This window comes from Chrysochloris asiatica, unplaced genomic scaffold, assembly GCF_000296735.1.
Source record: "Chrysochloris asiatica unplaced genomic scaffold, ChrAsi1.0 scaffold00136, whole genome shotgun sequence".
NCBI lineage: Eukaryota > Metazoa > Chordata > Mammalia > Afrosoricida > Chrysochloridae > Chrysochloris > Chrysochloris asiatica.
In genome coordinates this window covers 6,614,597-6,622,322 of record NW_006408654.1, presented here as the reverse complement: position 1 = coordinate 6,622,322, position 7,726 = coordinate 6,614,597, and positions in this window count along the sequence as shown.

Sequence of the window (7,726 nt, the reverse complement as noted above, 5' to 3'; positions counted from 1 at the left end):
AAGGAAGATCATAGAAGAATTGATGCCTTTGAGTTGTGGTGTTGGAGGAGAATACTGAAAGTGCCATGGACTGCCAAAGGAACCAATAGATCTGTATTGGAAGAAGTGCAGCCAGAGTGCTCCTAGGAGGCCAAGATGGCTAAGCTTCGTCTCTCATACTTTGGACATATTGTCCGGAGGTAACAGTCGCTGGATGCCATGCTGGGTAAGGTGGAGGGTCAGAGAAAAAGAGGAAGACCCCTAATGAGATGGATTGGCTAGGTGGCATCATTGATGGTGTCAAGTGTGGCAGCGGTAGTGAGGTTGGCCCATGATCAGACATTGTTTTGTTCTGATGTACATGGGGTCGCATGAGTCAGTTCCAACTCGATGGCACCTGACAAAAACAACAACAACAAATATCACAATTCAAATGCACTGCTTCTTATACAATCTTCCGTATTGATTGTCCAGCTTTCACATGTGTATGAGGCATTACAAAATATCATGGATTGAATCAAATGCACCTTAATCCTCAAAGTGTCGTCTTTGCTCTTTAACACTTCAATGAGATTTTTTTTTTTTTTGCAGTAGTTTTGCCTATGAAATACATACATCCTTTAATTTCCTAACAGATACTTTAATGAGCATTGATTGTGGACCTGCATAAAATGAATCCTTTGACAACTTCAATCTTTTCTCTATTTATCATGACATTATTTATTGGTTCAGATGTGAGGATTTTTGTTTTCTTTATGTTGTTGCTAGTTGCCATTAAGTTGATTCTGATTCACTGAAACTCATTATAGGGTTTCTGAGGCTGTAAATTGTTGCAGGAGCAGAAAGCCTCATCTTTCTCCTGTGGAGAAACTGATGGACTTGAACAGCTGACCTTATGGTTTGCAGTCCAATGCTTGTGAGACAGAGTCAGTGGCTAATTGTTTTCTCTATACTGAAGTATAATCTATACAGAAGACTGTAGTCTTTGATATTCATCCAGAAGCATTTCTAGTTTTCTTTGCTTCCAGCAAGCAATTTTGTATCATCTACATATCACAAGTTCTTGATGAGTTTTCCTCCAGTCTTGATGCCATGTTCTTCATATAGTCATCAGAATATTTGCTCAGGATACAGATTGAATATATATGGTGAAAAAATATAATGCTGACATACATCTTTCCTGATTTTAAGCCATTCAGTATCCATGTTCTATTCAGACAACTGCCTCATGGTCTATGTGCAGGTTCCTTCTGAGCACAATTAATTGTTATGGAATTTCCATTCTTTTCAAAGTTGTACATAATTTGTTAGGATCCACACAGTTGAATGCTTCTGCAGTCAATAAAACTGAAGTAAATTTCTTTCTGATATTTTCTGCTTTCAACCAAGATCCATTTGACATAAGTAATGATATTCTCGTTCCACATTCGCTTCTGAATCCACTTTTTATATCTGGTAGCTGCTTGTCAAGGTACTGTTACAACATTACTAAAAATTATATTCAGCAAAATTTTACCTATATGTCATATAAATGGTATTGTTTGATAATCCCTATACTCGTTAGATCATCTTACTTTGGAATGGGAATAATTATGGATTTCTTCCAATTGATTGGCCTGTTAGCAGTCTCAAATTTCTTGGTACAGATGAGTGAGTACCTCTAGTGCTGACTCAATTGTTGAAATATTTCAATTTGTATTCTGTCAATTCATGGAAACTTATTTTTCACCAATGCTTCTAGTGTGGCTTGGACTTTTTGCAATAACATTGTTTCTTGAACATTAGGTACTTTTTGAAATGTTTAAACATTGACAAATTATTTTGGGTACAGTGACTTTTTTTTCCATCTTCTTTTGATGCTTTCTGCATCATTCAAGATTTTTCCCAATAGAATCATTCAGTATTGAAATTCAAAGGATGATTTTTTTTTTTTCTGTAGGTGTGCAGGTATTTAGACACATATTAAATTAGATTTTAGTGATGCTGACTAAGTAGAACAATGCAACAAAACACCCCACCATTCACAAGGTGGTATACTCCTGGTTATATTTCATTCATTTGATATGTTTTCACTATAGCTACGTAGACAATCTAAATAGTACTTAGATAATTTAGAAAATTAAAGCCAAAGTAAATTGTACATTTTATTTTGAAGCTAAATCTAAATATTTGCTTAACTATGTATATTTGGAAATAGTTGCACCCTCCAGGACATTACCTAATTCAGGATGTATTACAATCCCAATTTAAAAAACAACAACAAAAACTCAAACCCACTACCAATGAGTCAATTCCAACCCACAACAACCCTGTATAGAGTTTTGTTATAAGAATAGACAACCTCATCTGAACCATCAACCTTATATTGAGCAGTCCAATGTTTATCCCATAGCACGACAAGGGTGCTTAAAAAATCCCCATGCAAAGTTGTCATTTCTTAATGCAGACTTATACAATGGACATGGAAAATGATAATAATAATAAAAGTAAAATGTATCAAGAAAATATTACATACCAGACATCTGGGACTTGCAAATACTTTGTCTAAAATAGTCTTAACTATCATGTGATTTATCCTTCAACTTCAAATAAGACAAGTTGCTTTCTGAGCAATCTATTATAAACAATTTCTTTGAAAATAAAAGCACACATTCTCAGAAATTATCAATCATCATAAAACAACAACAACAACAACAAAAAACAGAACAATAAAAACAAACAAAAGGATATTCAGTTAATTTTCAGTCAAAATATCATCAAGATAACTTACAGCCAAAGCTTCATTCAGTTAAAATATCTTTGACACATCATTCAGGGACCATTCAGGATCCTGGCAGGAAATATAAAACTACTCCATAGAAAAGACATTAATGAAGAGAAGTATGAACTGGTTTAAGGACCTGATGAGAAATGTTGAAGCACTCAGAAGCTAGCCACAGTAGGAAGCTGTTACCAGTCCTAGGTCAGGAGTGAAAATGTGTTACCAACTTAAATAGAAGCAGTGAGTGCTAAAGCCCAGAAGCAGGGCTTCCTTTTTCTCCCCGTCTCTGAGGGAGCTGCAGGTCATAGAGGGATAAAGTGACTGCCAAATGTGCAGCTGAAGAGTGGAGATGTCACCTCCTGAGTGCCAAACCAAGCAGGGAGCCAAGTAGCTAGGGCTGCATGGAGAAGAGGGAGCACATTCTTGATGAGAGGAATACAGCTTAGTCAGTAAACCCACTGCCATAGAGTAGATTCCGATTCACAGTGAACCTGTATAGTGTTTCTGAGACTAAATCATTACTGGAGCAGACAACTTCTTTTTTCCTGAAAAGTGAATGCTGGGATTGAGCCACTGACCTTGCAACTAGTAGCCTAATGTGTAAACCACAGCACCACTAAGTCTTCTTTAATCAGTAAAGGGGGTGCAATACGCACTGTCTTGGGAGATGAATTGACAAGTATACATAGAAATAGTAATATTCATAAGTAATCTTGAAATGGGACTACATATTTATAAATTGCCAATGTAGAATAGATATTTATAAGTGCCAAATTAAATAACAATTTATAAGTGGGTAATTGAGAAAGTGGGAGCACGGTGACTCCATAGGATAAGCATTGGACTGTGAACTACAGGTCAGCAGTTCAAATTCAACAGTTGCTTCTCAGGAGAAAGATGAGAACTTTTGATCTCACAAAGATTTAAAGCCTTGGAAATCCTATATTGGGTTGCTATGAATGAGAACCACCTTGATGGCACTTAAAAATAACAATAATCGAGAAAAGTGGTTTTATTAGTTCAACATACTATTAGGGAAACTATAAAGTCTAGATGTCTCATGTATGCCGGAGTCCTTGTATTGGAGTTCTGGTGTTGGAGTACTGGTGTAGTGTAACCACTGGACTACCAAGCAAAAAGTCAGCAGTTCAAATCCACCAACCTCTCCTCAGAAAACCATACATAGAGTTGCTATGAGCATGAGCCAATTTGACAGCACTTAATGATAACAACAACATCAATGATGGATTTCTGGTGGACACTGTGAATAAGGGTAAGCACTGATCTGCTAACTGCTAGGATAACAGTTCAAACACACTGTCTGCACATAAGAAACTCTATACAAGGTCACTATGAGTTGTATCCAACTCAGTGATACTTAACACCAGCATATCAATCATAAGGGAGAGGTGGCTAATTAGCCATGTTGTTTTTGCTGTTAGGTGCTGTCCAGTTAACTCCAACTCATAGAAAACTTCATAATGTAGCATTTTCTTGGCAAATCTTAACTGACTCTTTTTGTGGCACTGTAGGATCAACACTGAACTGTGAACCACAGGTTGGCAGTTCAAACCAACTGCTCCTTAGGAACACTATACTTGATCACTATGAGTAGGAACAAACTTGACGACACTTAAAACAACAACATCATCTTTACAGAAGCAGATCACCAGAACTTTCTCCTGTGAGTGAGCTCAAACATCAACATTTTGGTTAGCAGCAGAACATAATTAATCATAAAACTGTAGAAAAGGATAACTACTCCATGGCAGTTAAAGCATTGCAAAGGACATGATAGCCATAATCAATGGGCTTAGATTTAAGGTAGAAATAAATAAAGGGACATGTGGTTGCTGTTGCTGTTATGTGCTGTAGAGTTTGTTCCAACTCATAATGCACAACAGAACACACTGCCTGCCCTGCACCATCCTCACAATTGATTCAGTTGATCCCATTCTACTGCCTTCCTCTTTTTCTCTGATTCTCCACTCTATCAAGCATGGTGTCCTTCTCTAGGGACTGGTTCCACCTGATAATATGTCAGAAGTATGAGAGCCAAAGTCTCGCCATCCTGGCTTTTAAGGGGAATTCAGACTGTACTTCTTCTAACACAGATTTGATTGTTCTTCTGGCGGTCCATGGCAATTCAATATTCTTTCTCAACACCATAACTCAAATGCATATACCATGGCTTGGGTCAAGCATATACTAGTCCTCAAACTGACTATTGAACATTTGCCTAATGCAGTGAGTGCTTTGATCTCTTGACAACTGCTCCCATGAGTGTTGGTTGTGGATTCAAGCAAACTTTTACTTCCTTTATCATGATGTTAATTATTGGTCAGGTTGTGAGGATTTTGTTTTTCTTTACAATGAGGTTCAAACCATATTGAAATCTGTGGTCTTTGATCTTCATTATTAAGTATTTTAGGTCCTCTTCCCTTTCAGCAAACAAGGTTCTATCATCTGCATATTGCAGATTGTTGATGAGTCTTCATCTAATCCTGATGTCACATTCTTCTTCATGTAATCCAGCTTCTCATAGTATTTGCTCAGCATACAGACTGAATAAGGATGATGGAATAACATAACCCTAACATACAACTTTCCTGAACCATTCAGTATCTCCTTGTTCTGTTTTAAAAACTGCCTCTTGATATTAATACAGGTTCCTCATGAGCACAATTAAGTGTTTTGGAATACTCATTCTTCACAATGTTATCCATAATTTGTCATGACCTACACAGTCGAAAGCCTTTGCATAGTTAAGAAAGAACAGGTAAACTTTTTGGTATTTTCTGCTTTCAGTCAAGATCCATTTTTTTTATGTCAGCAGTGATATCTCTAGTTTCACGTCTTCTTCAGAATCCAGCTTGAATTTCTGGTACTGTTGCAACCATTTTTTAATTATCTTAAGCAAAATTTTACTTGCATATGATAATAATGACATGGTTCGATGACTTCTGCATTTCATTGGGCCATTTGTATTTCGAATGGATATAAATATGGATCTATTTTAATCAGTTGTCCAAATTTCTTGAGTGAGATCTTCCAGTGCTGCATGGCTTTGTTGAAAGACTTAAATTTGTATTCTGTCAATTAACGGATCCTTGTTTTTCACCAATGCCTTCAGTGTAGCTTGGAAACCTTCCTTTAGTATTATTGGTTTTTGATCATATACTGCCTCTTGTAATAGTTGAGCATCGAGAATTTCATTTTCATATGGTGATTCTGTATATTGCTTCCATTTTCTTTTACTGTTTTATTTGTCACTCAATATTTTACCCAAAGAACCCTTCAATATTTCAAGTTGAGGCTTGAATTTCTTCTTTAGTTCTTTAAGCTTGATAAATGTTGAATGTGTTCTTCCCTTTGTTTTTCTAACTCCAGGTTTTTGAACATTTCATTATAACACTTGACTTTGTCTTCTCAAGCTACCCTTTGCAATTTTAAGTTTATTTCTTTTACTTTATTATTTTAACCATCACTTAGCATCTCTACACTCAAGATCAAATTTCAGTGTCTCTTTATGACATCCATTTTGGTCTTTTCTTTCTTTCCTGTCTTTTTAATAACCTTTTTCTTTCTTCTTTATGATGTTCTTGATGTCATCACAAAACATTTTTGGTTTTTGGTCATTGATGTCTAATGCATTGAGTCTGTTCTTGAGATTGTCTCTAAATTCAGGTGGGATATATTCAATATCATATTTTGTCTTTTATAGACTTGTTTTAATTTTCTACAGCTTCAGATTTAATTTTAAAATGAGCAATTGATGGTCTGTTCCACAGTTGGCACTCTGTCTTGTTTTGGCTGATGATATAGAACTTTTCCACAGATTTTTTTTTTTTTCCCCACAGATATAGTCAATTTGATTCCAATGTATTTCATCTGGTGAAGTCAACATATATAATCAACTTTTAAAAAGTTACTTGCAACGAATAATTCATTGGTCTTGTAAAATTCTATCATGTTATCTTCAGCATCATTTCAATCACCAAGGCCATATTTTTTAATTACTTATCCATCTTTGTTTTTAATCTTCACATTCCAATCACTAGTAATTATCAATGCATTTTGATTGTATGTTTGCTCAATTTCAGACTGAAGAACTTTGTAGAATCTTTCAATTTCCTCATCATTGGCTTTAGTGATTGGTGCACAAATTTGAATAACAGGGTTATTAACTGATCACCTTTTTAGGTGTATGGACGTTGTCCTAAGGCAAAATAAATACAGGGACTTTTGATTAGAAAAAAAGAAATAAAGGGAATGTTAAACAAATGTATATCAAAGGCTGGTGCTCTCTAGAAATAGAATCCCAATTGAAAAATTATAGCCATTTAGCATATCCTTCATTTAACAGTCCTTACTCTGGTAGCGTAAGGAGCTCTGGTAGCGTAGTGGTTACGAATCGGGCTGCGAACCTTAAGGTCAGCGGTTCGAAACTACCAGCTGCTCCGCGGGAGAAAGATGAGGCTTTCTACTCCCGTAAAGATTTACAGCCTCGGAAACCCTGTACAGGGTCGCTATGGGTCGGAACTGACTCGACGGCACTTAACAACAACAACAACAATTCTGATTCCATGTTCATCTACGATCATGTGACCTTCATTTGGACTTAAGGGTTCCAGTTCATATGACACTTGTTTCCTGTTCCAAATTAATTAATTGTTACTCTAGTTTTCATAATAGTCTCATTAGCTTAGCTTGATTGGTTATCTCTAAAGCCATTCTTCATGTATTTTAAAGTTGGGTTTCTGACTTTACAAGTCCTAGGATCCAACACTGTTAGTATACCCTCCTCCATCTAAATAGAACAAATCTTGCTCTTTCCTACTGAAATATGACAGCATTCTGTTCCATCCATGTTTTCCCTAAATGCTGTGGTTCACGCAGCACTCCCCACTCCAAATACTATCAATGTGTCCCATAGATATAGATATAGGTGATATAGATATAGATATATACTGTCTTATGTCATAT